Here is a 14,763-nt window from a genome sequence, read left to right on the forward strand (position 1 = left end):
ACAACTTGAAGATATTCAGAAGGATCTCGTATTTGTACTAAATAATTAGGTTGAAGAGTTGAAATGTTGTTTCCCGGTGTTACTTCAAATTTCCTAAATACCCCAACACTGCGATTCATAATATTTTGCAAATGGGCAATGGTATTTTTTAATACTAACATCTCATTAGAACATAGGCTCTTGAGAGTAACAAAACCGATTTGATCTGAATATACTACATTAGGTGATGCTATTTCAAGAATATTTGTGCCATTTTCGGGATAGTCTGAAAATATATCAATACCATTGGGTTTTTCACCTGCAAGATTATGATTGATATCGAGTATTTTTGAAGGAGACATTCCAATGGCAATATCAAAAATAGAATAATTAACATTATTTATATCAACAGGTTTATTCAGGTCATCATTAAACTCTGAAAAGTAATTTTTCAAATTGTCTATATTTGCTTTTAAATTCTTACGAAACATTTCCGAATCATTAATATGTTTCTCCATAGCAATATCAGCGAGATCAGGAGAAGTGGTAGTATTTAAGTCAGGAAAACTGTCTGGTTTAATAGGATCTCCAGGTTTGAGATTTGTATTAGGTGTCATGGTATGTGCTGTATTTACAAATCGTTTATGAGGTGGATATTTAGTACCATCTTTAAGTCCTCGTTTCAATTTTTCACAGGCTGTAGTTGATTTAGGTTCAGTACTGTCAGTAAACACGGCCTTCCCTTTATTATTAATGATGAGAATATTATGTGGAGTAGTGATACACTCATTATTGAGTGGAGGGTATTTTTTAAGATCTTCCGGATTATTCGAGAGGGCAACCGCTATGGCTAGAAAATCATGTATTCGATGTGTGGACAAGGGTTCATAACAAGCAAAATTGGTTCGATTCAAATATAATCTACTTCCATCATTATCTGTTATAGTTTTCACTTGTAAACGTCGCTGTGATTGAATTAGTTGAGAATAATATATGTTTAAAACTGAATTTACATCAAAAATTTTTAGTAAAACTAAATTTTCTTCACCTTTAGCTGCTTTAACAAATTTATGAGGTGGAGAAGTTATTAATTTAATCTTGTCAATTGGTTTTGGCTCACCTTTGTAATAACCATTATCAAGAGAAGCAGGGAGAGCGTTCATAAACTTTTCATAACATTCCAATTGGTCTTTAATGTTATTATTATTGCAAGGAACAGTTTCCTCTGTATCAACCCAAATTACTTTAACCCCCTGATCTATGAGATTTGATGGCATAGCTAACATCTGTAAAAAGATTTTTGAATCAGGGATTAGAATATTACCTGGATGAAAAGATATATTCATAGCATTTTGCATGTTAGGATAGACTTTTTGATTAACATTATAACTTGTTAAGACATGAGCCATTGGTCCTAAATTATAAGTTTTATGAGGTCCAGTTTTGTTGGAACAAAATGAGTCTTTAAAATCTTTCACCACGTCTGTTGATAACAAACCCATTTTTAGATATAAACAGGGTGGACATATAGCAGACAAACTTTTATAAATATTATGCACTGGTTTTTCCCGTGCTTTTCTATACAAATCTTCAATTTGTTGTAAATGATAATCTTTTTCTTCATATTTTAGGTCAGGAAATAGAGCGTGAATACAAACACATTTAGAAGAATTACCAATCATATTTAACTGTTGACCCAAAGCTTTTATGAAAGAAGCACGTTGGTTAGGGTCACTGATATATCTAGTCATATCTTGAATTTTGGAAAGAACTTCAGATATTTCTGGATTAACTTTTGGATTGGCCATTATTGATGTTATAGATGAATTCGGAGTTAGACCAACTACTGATTGTTGTGTTATGGTGTTTGTTTGTTGGTTTTGAGCTGGTTGGTTTGGTGGTGGGTTTGGTGATTGTACAGGATTGGTTGTATTTGGAATCCCTACAGGACTATTCATATTTTCATATATTTTTTATTATAAATTAAAATAAAAAGGTAAATAAATGTCTTCATCTTTACCTCAATCACCGACATCATCACTTTCAATAAAAAATCCGATAGTTAATTCTGATGTCATTAATATCATTTCTAAAATTAATGATGATTCACCCCAACATAATTTAATTAGAACGATGATTAGAGAACAAATAAATATGATAGGTACTCAATGTATTTGTAAACATGCAATTTTACCTAATGTAAAAACAGAAGATAAAGATTATTATTTACTTCAACTTGAACAACTCTATATGAAAGCCCAAGAAAAATTATCCAAATCCAATACCTATATAAGTTTATCTGCCATATGCCAACCATGTTTGTATGTGAAAATGGGTTTAATCTTTCGGGAAACTTTAAATGATTTTCATTATAATGAAATGTGTCATAATAACATTGGAATACACACCTATAATTTAGGATATTTCTGGCATGCTCTATCTAGTTTCGGTATTAATTACAAAATTTATCCCCAAATTAAACAAACACAGAACATATCTTTCTTCCCTGGTAATGTTATCTTACCCAATCCCAACATTTTGTTACAAATTTTAGCTATGCCATCAAATCTCATAGATCAAAATATTAAAATTGTTTGGGTTAACACTAAAGAAATAATAGACGAAATAAATGAAATAAATGTTGACGATTTAACTAAAATTTATACAAAATTTGTAGAAAGTCTCCCATATCCTTTGGAAAACGGTTACTATAAACGTCCATTAAAAAGCGAACAATGGAATGACAATGAAAAGGGAATAAGCGCTCCTCCTTCTTCACGATTTATTAAAGTTATAAAAAAGGATGATTTTAATTCAGTGGATTTAAAAATCTTTGATATTAACAATATAATGAGTATTTATTATGCTCAGTTAATTAAATCTCAGCAACGGCTCTTACAAATAAGAAATAATCGATTGTCATACTGTGAACCATTATCGACACATAGGACTCATGATTATATAGCTATAGCAATTGCTCTTTCTGACTCCCTCGATGATCTTAAAGAATTACCGCCTCTCAATGGTCGATGTATCTTCACGATGCATAACATTCTTATTGTTAACAGACAAGGAAGAGCTATTTTTACTACAACTACTACCAAAAATCAATCCACTGAATGTATACAATTAAAACGAGCTCTTAAACCTAAAATATCCACCCAAACCAATACCAGTTCACCCAATGTATTACAACAGCTCAAAAATCCTGTTAGACCTATAGATATTCATCCCCCTTCTTTTATACATGAGACAAAATTTTCTTATCTGTCTCATATTGCAACTGAGAAACCTATGGTTAAAACGTATCAAAGTCATTTAACTTCAAATACTGATAATTTAAAACGGTATTTCAATACATTTAATGATGATCTAAATGTGGATGTGGTAAATAACATTAATGATGTTTCCATTCTCGATATTGCAATGGGAATGTACCCTAGTAAAATATTAGATATTAACTTGAAACCGGAAAAAAATTCAAATATTGATATTTCCACTGACGAATCCAATGGAGAATGTATGATTAGGATATTAGAAACAACCCCTCCTAATACTGCTTATTCATCTCATATAGGATTCATTTCCCTTACAAATATATGCAGTAATGAAAAATTAGTTTTAAAGAATATGGCAACATTTTTACCAAATATATTAGCTCGAGATACTGGCACAAACTTCATTTCTAAAAATTCTCTAGGGAATATTACCCATAATATAAATTTTTTGGCTGAAATGAAAGATCACAACGAGTTTATTGAGTCCATAAAACAACCAAATTAACAAAGTAAAATAAAATAAAAAAAATGACTTCAAAATCAACCTTGGATATTATTAATCTTAATGATGCCCTTAAAAATAAAAAATATAAAAAAGCTTTTCAAATTTATTTAGACTTTGAAAAATCTATTCTAAAAACACTCTTTGTAAATGAAATTAAAATTTTACCCGAAAATGAAAATAGTCCAGAGAGACTAAACCCATTTCCATTGATAATATGTTCAACGCTGTTCAAATTAGCATTACAAGAAGATAAGAAAAATGATATGAAAGAATTTAAACCGAAAGAAAATCTTCAAAAATTAAATGAATTCTTTAAAAATACCGATAATATTGACCAAATAGTAGGTTCATCCCTCATTAACGATCTACTAACCAACCTTATACATTGTGCAATCAATGAACTTGAAAACGAAAATATGGATGAACCCAATCTCATGGACAGAATTTTTGGTGTATATAAATTATTTGAACAGTTTCTATTTGCCCTTGAACGTAGTCATCTTTATACACCATTTTCAATCAACACTCAATTGATTTACCTTTGTTTTCTGTTATGCAAACGCATGAATGAACTCATAAAAAGTTGTGTAAATATGAATACAATCTCTAATTCAAAAATAAATGAAATTCAAAACACATTTCAAAATAATGTAAACCAATTGGAAAACAATAATAAATTTTGTATACAACAGTTACATGAACATTATCAATGGCAACTAAAAAACTCTCAAGAAATTTATAAAAGCAACATTGAAGAAATTTACAGAAAAACAGAGGAAAGTAAAAATGAATTATGGAAAAGGGTTAACCTTTCAACTATTGACACTATACATGAACAAGAATTAATGTTAAATAACCAACTTGAATTAATAGAAAAAATCATATCCGAAATAAAAACGTATGGAATGAATGATGATGATGATGAATTAACACAAGATGACTAACGATCATTGAGTCCTAGGGTTACAAACCAATCGCTCTTTGACCATTCCAATGTCAGCTGAACACCATATTGTTGCTTCTCCAGCCGGGATTCTGCCTTAGAAGCTTTCAGGCATAATCCCACGAGTACTTACTTAATCAAACTTATAGAAATATAAAATAGATATTAATAGTACTACCATCATTAAGTTGAAATTTGTATCCATATAAGGGGACGGCATTGTCTACTTCTGATCATATTACTATTTTCTACCTTGTTTCTATTTATCAATGATAACTGATCGTTTTCAAGCATAATAATATAGTAGTCACTGTTTATACTTCTTTTGTTTTGTATAGTCGGAGTTGCTACTATCCCAAAGATTTCTCTTTCACAGAAACATATTAAGGATAAGAGAGCTGTGTCCCCATATGATGGGTACTGGTCTAATTTTCCTGGTGTGGATGAATCTGTTCCATTATTATGATTATAATTATTATTGGTTTTGCCGTTTAAGCCTTTAGAACGAATAAACATATCAATATCATTTATTTGATGAGGGGGTATATTGAAAGCCCCAAATTCTTTCACCACGTCATATATGGTATAAGGTTTGATAGATATGAGTCGACTGTATTGCTGTTTGACTATTCCATCATCATAATTTGTCTTATAACTCTTTCTTTTCCTTCCCAAAGCATTATAAACAGCCCAGTTATCTATCAGTATGGCTCTCATATCTGAATATTTAGGGTATTTATTGACAATATATTTATATGACTTACTAACACCATATTTATTTTTAGATAAAACACAGTCATAATACGTTAAAATATGTGTAAAATATTGACACATGTTCAATAAAGTTAAAACATTTTGAATATATGATCGTTTTCCTGCTGTCCATAAAATAAGAATATTGTGTTTGTTGGTGGCTTTCATATAATCTAACATCTCATATAAAAATGGCCGTGTATATACTGAGGGAAAACTATCTGACAAATTCAGTTGTAAATGTTGTTGTTCATCATATATGGCTAATGTATTATCGAAATCAAAAACAAGAAGAGCTGGTGCTCTTTTTTCCTCGTTAAGATATCGTACATATTTATAAAAAAACATATCTTGAGTAAAATCTTCAGTATCTAACATTTGTTTACTGTTAAAATAATTATTAATATTATCATCATTATTATTATTATTACTATTGTCATCATTGTTTATTGGTGACAATATATCAGTAGTAATTGTAGATGTTGCAGTGGATGTAGTTGTTGTTGTTGTTGTTGTTATTGTTGACGTAGTGTCACTAGTTGTAATAATTACATTAGTATCACTAGTTATATCAGAAGGAAAATATGATAAAAGTGGCTTTGTAGTCATATTCCACGACATTGTTTTCTTATTTTTTAAAAATTAATTAAATTGTTATTAAATTGTTTTTTTATTGGTCTTTGAAGGTAACAATTGGTAACATGGGATGCCCGAATAATGTGGAAGGAACATGTTTTATTACTTCTTCAATGAAATGTTTGTTAGAGTGTCGCATTTTCTCAGTGGGAAGTATATTTTTATCAAGTAAACATTTTAAATGAATCATGGCATGAACAATAATAACACAGACGTTAAGAGCTGACATTCCCATTCCATTTAGACTAGTGTTGAACATTTCTCCATTAGACATATTTACAAATGTATTATATAAAATACGATGGGAACCTAACACCTTATATCGTTTATCAGCTCCAGGCATAACCAAACTATAAGCATCTAGGCCACTTACAAGAGACCGATCATTATCCTTGTTTATATAATTTTTATCATCATCTGTTTTTGTTTTATATATGTTTATTAATTCATTTATTGAATAAAAAATATACACATTATTAGTAGTATTGTCCAAATAAAGATTAATATACTCACAATCTTGAGGATAGAGGAGTTTACCATTTTGATCTCTATCACCTTCTAACGCCAAATTCAAAATTTCCTTATTTACTTCTAATACATTTTCCTTATAGTCGATAAAATGATAATTTAGTGGGGGTGATCTTAAATTTTTTTGAATTTCAAACCAACCCTCAAACAAATATTGATCAGCAGCTCCAAACAAATTTTCAATTGTTCTAGACATAAGTTGCTGAGCCACATGTCCCATAAATCTAATCCAGTTATGATAAACTTTATTTATAATAAATTGAGCACTTTCATGTGTATAAATTAAAGCTGTTATTGGTTCAGCTTTAATGATGTTACTCTTACCTAAACACTCCTCAATATACTGTAAACGTCTTTCAACTCTAGCTATTCGCGTTCTTTCCTCTAAATCATAATCATCAATATAAACATCCCTATTAAAGTGATTTTTCTCGTTTTTAATGTGACCATCTCGGTTTACACGATATGCGTCACTAGAGGGTAAGAGTCCACCTGCTGTTTTGACAAATGGTATGCGGTATCGACGTTGTTGTTGTTGTTGTTGTTGAGATTTTCTTCGATTTTGTTCACTTTTTCTTTCACTAGTTGTTCTTGGTGTTGGTGTTGGTGTTGGTTTAGATTCTGTTGCTGTTGTTGTAGCTGTTTTGTTTTTTCTAATTTTATTATTAGATTCTTCATTTTCACTGGGACTGTAAATTCCTCCTTTTGATGGGAAATATGCCATTGAGACAAAATTTTCAATTTTTTCTTTTTCCTCTTTCTCTTTTTTTTAAAGAGGTTATTATTATTATTATTATTATTATTATTATTATTATTATTATTATTATTATTATTATTATTAATTTTTAACTATAAAGAAAACCTTAAGAGTGAAAATAATATCTAGGAATAAATTAAAATTCAAAAGGAGTCATATCATGTGATTATATTATTTTTAAAATTATTTCAGAACTACAACAGAAAGGTGTTCACCTGCTGAAACCTCATGCGTGTACTGAGGTAAGTACAATTCAACCCTTCCTCTTTCTCCTAGCATCAGGTCAGCACAGGTGGTGGTGTAAGAGCAGTATGATTGAAGTTGGTCTTTGGAGCGCCGCTACTCTGTGATAACTCAAGGAGGTGACAGTCTTTACTGAGCCTCCATTCTCCACCTCGAGAGTGCTGGTCTTTGCCTCGAGAGTGCTGGTCTTTGCCTCGAGAGTGCTGGTCTTTGCCTCGGGAGTGCTGGTCTTTACTGCGCCTCCATTCTCCGCCTCGGGAGTGCTGGTCTTTGCCTCGGGAGTGCTGGTCTTTACTGCGCCTCCATTCTCCGCCTCGGGAGTGCTGGTCTTTACTGCGCCTCCATTCTCCGCCTCGGGAGTGCTGGTCTTTGCTGCGTCTGCTGCGCTGTCGCTCTATGCCTCGGGAGTGTTGGTCTTTACTGCGCCTGCTGCGCTGTCGCTCTGTGTCTCGGGAGTGTTGGTCTTTGCTGCGCCTGCTGCGCTGTCGCTCTGTGCCTCGGGAGTGTTGTCGCTCTGTGCCTCGGGAGTGTTGGTCTTTGCTGCGCCTGCTGCGCTGTCGCTCTGTGCCTCGGGAGTGTTGTCGCTTTGTGCCTCGGGAGTGTTGGTCTTTGCTGCGCCTGCTGCGCTGTCGCTCTGTGCCTCGGGAGTGTTGTCGCTTTGTGCCTCGGGAGTGTTGGTCTTTGCTGCGCTGTCGCTCTGTGCCTCGAGAGTGTTGGTCTTTGCTACGCCGATGTTCTGTGCCTCGGGAGTGCTGGTCTTTGCTGCGCCTACTGCACCTGCACCGGCGCTCTGTGCCTCGGGAGTGTTGGTCCTTGCTGTCCCCCTCGAATTGTAATCTCATATCAAATCGTACCACATTTACCTTATAAGATGACAAAAAAAATAACAAATCACAATCTTATGAAAATTTGTAATGAGGAGTCTCAGATGATGATATAGATTTTTTTTTTTTTTTTTTTTTTTTTTTTTTTTTTTTTTTTTTTTTTACCTCATCCATGACTAGAGGTTCCTGTTCCCCCATTTGTAGAAAAGTTTCTATTCCAGCACTGAAACTCTGAGTGTCCATAAAGATTAATGATATCTGTTGAAATGAAAAACTATATGTTTTAATAATACTTTTTCACTTTTACATATATATATATATAGTATATATATACGAACTCCAAGCGAGGTCTCTTCCCTTCACAGTGGAGAACTAATATAAGGAATATAAGGTTGAGGGTTGTCTTAGATATCATACATGGCCATGTAGCCAATAATTTCAATTTTATAATTTTCTTCTATCTGACTTTGGGGAGGTTCAAGTTATTGTGGATGAGGAAAAAGAGAGAGAATGAGAGAGAGAGAGAGAGATAGAGAGAAAGAGAGAAAGAGAGAGAGAGAGAGAGAGAGAGAGAGAGAGAGAGAGAGAGAGAGAGAGAGAGAGAGAGAGAGAGAGAGAGAGAGAGAGAGAGAGAGGCTTTATACACCTGCAGGGACAATGATATCTAAACCAGCAACGTATCACCTTCTTCTGCTGGAAATTCTTCACATATTTTTATCCATCCACCAGCCATCGTCACAAATGGTGCCATTTCACTGGCATATTTGCTCATAAATGTTACTATTTTTTCGCTCAAGTCCTCCATATTTTTGTCTTTGCAATACAAAGCCATCTGTCCACCAAAAGCATATAGTGCAATTATCCTGCCCCAAGTAATAGCCATCTTTTCACCTTCAAATAGTTCATTGAAAACTTCAACAAATGTCACATATCCAGTGTCATGAGTAATGTCCAATTTTTTAAATATTCCCTTAAATTGTTTTTTCGTGACTGTGCACCATCGTCTTGATACATCTGAGGAGTGTTTCTTCAACTTTATCATTAGTTGTCGCCTTTGTCTTCTCCATCAGTGAAAACACAATATACTTGGCTAAACTCTCCGCCTTATTCTCCACGCTCTCTCCTTTCAGTGAAACTTCGGCAATATTAGCTTCATTCTGGTTACATCTTTCTACATTAGGCTCCTGTGTGTGATTACTTCTAATCATGGACAATGATAGTGGTCGTCACCCTCCACCAAAATCATATACAATAAGTTAGGATATAGCTTCTCTCTCTATATATATATAATACTTTACCCCCCCCCCCAAAAAAAAAAAGAGTGTCAAATTGTTTTCCATAAATTACAACATAAACAAATAATGATTACCCGAAAAATAGTGTACCTGTCTATAAATAAAAAATAATAATGATATATATTTGTTTGATAGCTATATAAAGGAGTAGTATGGGAAAGGAGATTAACACAAGTTCCTGCCTACCCCTGAGTCTCCTTAGTCTTTCCAAATAAGTAATTAAAAATGGTAAATTACGAAAATAACACTTTAGTGTTAACGGAACAGAGTACATTCTCAGTAGAAGTTAGTGAAAATGTAATAAATGATAATAATGATGAATATTTTATTATTATCTTACTTTATTCATTAACTTCTTTTTTTTTGTTACTGATAATATATTATGTATATTTAATGTCATATGATTGGTGTATTCAAAAATATAATGAATATTTAGAGAATAATTATAAGAAAAAAAAGGAGTATGCATATCAACAGACTATATAATAACATTATATAATGTTTCCTCATCAGTGTACTGTTTGTTACTTACTATAATCATTTAATATGGATCTAATTAATACATATCAACAGCTATTATCAAATATTGTATTTTCTCCTTTAAATGGATATAAAAAAAAGAAACAGAGTTCACAGACTCTAGCTCCAGTCCCCTATTTTGGTTCATACAAAAAATCATGTAGAAAATCATGATTTCATGTAGAAAATCATGATTTCATGTAGAAAATCATGATTTCTAGTAAGTCAGGCAGAACAAGTACAGCCAGTGACAAGTAAGTCAGGCAGAACAAGCGCAGCCAGTGACAAGTCAGTCAGGCAGAACAAGCACACCCAATGACAAGTCAGGCAGAACAAGCACAGCCAGTGACAAGTCTGGGCTAAGTTTTTATAACTGCTGTTATACAAAGCTTAAAAGAACAAGAGGTCATAAAGTGTTTGTGATGATTAAAATTTTATTAGAATAGTTGTTTTTTTCAAGGATATTTTCATCAATATATATCAAAAGTTAGAAGAGCTTTAATTAAAAATTAGGTAACTGTTACTTTAAGCACTGTAATCTGAATGAATTTCATCTTGTGGGTGAGCTGATAGATAATTTATTACCAAAGTTTTCTTAAGACCTCTATCCTTAACAACTTTCCAAGTGTTTTTTTTAAAGCTGGTCTCCTCATTTCTTTTCGCCTGATGCTCTTTCAACTGCTGTACTTCGTCCCGTAGGTAATTTAATTCTGTCCTCAGAGCTTCAACTAGTTCAATTATTAAAACATCCATAATGTATAATAAATAGCTTTAAAACGGAGGAGCTTTGGCTAGCACACTCTCTCAGTCTAGGATGAAAGTAAAATGTTCCTCGAAAAAAGGTTTCATTTTATTCTTTTGTAACAAAAAAACTTATTATATTCTCGAAACTCCACTACACCCAGCTTCTACATTCGAAGGACTATACAGCTCTATTTTTGCTGCATATGGTAAAAATATTTCATAGCAGATTCCAATTCTTTAGTAGATCTATAAATTTGTTAATTTGTACTAAAAAATATATACAGTACATGGTTTAACTAATTCAAATTTTTCTTTTATTTATTACTGACAATGAAGAAAATTTTAAAACCTTAACAATCAAAACCAACTAAATGTTAACAACTATTTTTTTTTTTTTCTTTTTTTGGATGATGATGATGATGATGATGATGATGATGATGATGATGATGATGATGATGATAATGATGATGATGATGATGATGAGGGCAAAGTCAATGGGGTTTGAGGTTCTTCAGATAATATTGGGAATGATTGTTTTATAGTTTGTATAACCAAATATTTTATTCGCTTTGCAGAAAGTTCTTCCTCCTTTTTCTTTTTCTCTTCCTTCTTCTTCTTCTTTTCTTCCTTCTTTTTTTTCTTTTCTTCCCTCTTTTTCTTTTTCCTTTCTTCCTTTTTCCGCTTCCTTGTTATTTTCTCATCTTGGTTTGAAAGAGATAATAAACTCACTTCCCTTGTTATTTTCTCATCTTGGTTTGAAAGAGATAATAAACCCAAAGTGGATGATGAATTTCCAGATGTGGATCCTGCTCCTGAGATAGATGGTGACACTGTTGGTGGCAATGAATGTACATGCTTTAAATTTCCATCAGCATGTATCTGAGGTACATTGTAGCTTGTATTTGTATTTGAAAGCTGTTGATCTTTAGATACTAATAATTGTTGTTGTTGTGGTTGTTGTTGTGGTTGATTAACATATACATCTTCATTCCAATCTGAACTTGAAATTGTATTTAGAGATAAACCCAAAGTGGGTAATGTATTTCCTGCTCCTGAGGTAGATGGTGACACTGTTGGATTAAGGAATGTCAATGAATGTTCATGATATAAATTTGGAGGTGCATTGTAATAGGTATTTGAAAACTGTTGATCTTGTTGTTGTTGTTGTTGTTGATTAACATATGCATCTTCATTCAAACCTGAACTTAATATTGTATTTTCAGGAAACGACACCATTAGTTGTTGATAATCATTATTAATTGATTCACCTGCTTTACTACAATATTTATCAATTATATAATTCAGATCTGTTTCTTTTTCTTCTTCAATTTGTATGTTAGGTTGATGATAATTACACTTCAAATTGGCTGCTGGTAAATTGGTGGTTTCTGATATTAGTTGATAATTTGAGCTTGAAGTAGATGGCAAATAAATGTTGTTATTTTTTTCTCCTCCTCTTGTGGTGTTAGTTTCTGAGGGAAAGAGGGCATCAATGAAATCAGGAATTTGATCCAAAAATCTTCTTCTCTATGTTGTTGCTGTTGTTGTTGTTGCTGTTGTTGTTGTTGTTGCTGTTGTTGTTGTTGTTGCTGTTGTTGTTGTTGTTGCTGTTGTTGTTGTTGTTGCTGTTGTTGTTGCTGTTGTTGTTGCTGTTGTTGCTGTTGTTGCTGTTGTTGTTGCTGTTGTTGTTGTTGTTGCTGTTGTTGTTGCTGTTGTTGTTGTTGTTGTTGTTGTTGTTGCTGTTGTTGTTGTTGTTGCTGTTGTTGTTGCTGTTGTTGTTGAACATGATGAACTCCATTTTCCTGAGTTTTGTTTGCAATTCTTTTAAATGTTGTTATATTTTTCTTCACCTTATTTTCAAAAACTGATTCTTCATCATCAGATTCCAAAGCAGCAGGAGCAGCAACAGCACAGCAGTGGCAACGATGGTGGTCAGGGTAGTGGTGGTGGTGGTGGTGGCACTAGTAGTGGTGGTGGCACTAGTGGTGGTGGTAGTAGTAGTAGTAGAAGTAGCAGATTTATCTAAATCTTTGTTTGTCAATGACCCTAATTCTTCCTTATTGCTTGTATCATGCTCATTATTATCTTCTTTACTGTTATCACTATCACCATCATCATCATCATTATTATTACTATTACTACTACTACTACTACTACTACTACCACTGCCACCACCACCACCACCACCACTACTACTACTACTACTACTACTACTACTACTACTACCACTGCCACACCATCACTACTACTGTTACTGTTACTGTTACTGCTGCCTCTACTGCTGCCTCTACTGCTGCTGCTGCTGCCTGCTGCTTCTTCTTATGCTGCTGCTTGCCTATTCTTATGCTTGCTGCTGTCTCTTCTGATGCTGGATTCTTCTGCTGCTGCTGCTGCCTCTTATGATGCTGATGTCTTTTCTGTTGCCACTTCTACTTCTGCGGTTTCTTCTTTTTCTATCATCTTCATTATCCTATCATCATGTAATAATAATGATGTAGTTGCTGATTCCGTAAATGTTAGTTATAGTTTTAGTGACTGAGGAAGAATATTTCCATTTCCTTCGTTTTTTGAATAAATTCCTGATTTTTATACCTAAAAAGTAGTCTTCTAAAACTTCCCGTTTATCTTGATGTATAAAACCAGATGAAATTATTTTTTGTAGGATAATTCTAGATAATCTATTCTTATCTATATCACAATTCTTATACTGAAATTGGTTCTTAATTATGTAATGTAAACTTTCCAGTATTATTTTAAAAGATTCTGTCAAATTCATATTCTTTGCAGAACATTGGGTTTCACTTCATTCTTATGTAAGTCGATTATCTTCAGTATATTATTTCTATACTTTTGAAGTGGGAATTTTACTTCACAGCAGTTACATTCCATAATTGGAATGATTTCATTCTTCAATCTAAACCCTTCATGTATGAAAGTTTGTTTATTTCTTGATATTTGAGTCTTTAAATTTTCATACTTAGTTTTAAATAAAAAGGCTGACTCTTCAAAAGATTTATCATCATCATCGATATCATCATCATCATCATCATCATCATCATGCTTATCCTTTTTTTCATTGCCTTTATTATATATAATATTTCATTAATTTTATCTAATGTAGTTGTATATACTATAAATGGTGCTCTCTTACACTCATGATCTATTATTTTCTGGAATGATATAAATATGCCATTACATTTTATGCAAATGTACCAACCATTGTTATTATCCACGTAAGAAAATGTGGATAATTTTTCCAACTGATCATTAATTATCCATATTTTATATTTTTGTTTATCTTCCAATTCTGGATAGGATAGGGAGATAATTTTTTTTATTCTCTTATGGTATTCTTGAACATAAGTCAGTGTTCTTATACTAGAGTACAGATGAGTCCCCTTTAATATAAAATATTTAGGGAGACCATCATAGAGTTGTTCTTCTGATGTAAAGGTGGTTGGTGGCACACTGGGGAGTGGATCTCGACGATTCACGTTGTTCTTAATTGGAGCCATTGAAAACAATAAAGCAGAAGAATCCCACAGGCTGGAGAATCATGCATGTGTATACAACTGGCATTGAGACATCTTGTAGTTTTTAGGTTGTGCAGTGTTCTCACAGAGTAAATCCGAACCCTAAAACAAAGAAAAAAGTGTCACTTTTTATTTTATTCGTTTAACATAAAGATAAAATAATAGTATATTATGCTTGTTTAACTTTTTTTTTAATATATAAACGATGTTTTTTTCATATGAATTA

This window comes from Procambarus clarkii, chromosome 37 (assembly GCF_040958095.1).
Source record: "Procambarus clarkii isolate CNS0578487 chromosome 37, FALCON_Pclarkii_2.0, whole genome shotgun sequence".
Taxonomy (NCBI): Eukaryota; Metazoa; Arthropoda; class Malacostraca; order Decapoda; family Cambaridae; genus Procambarus; species Procambarus clarkii.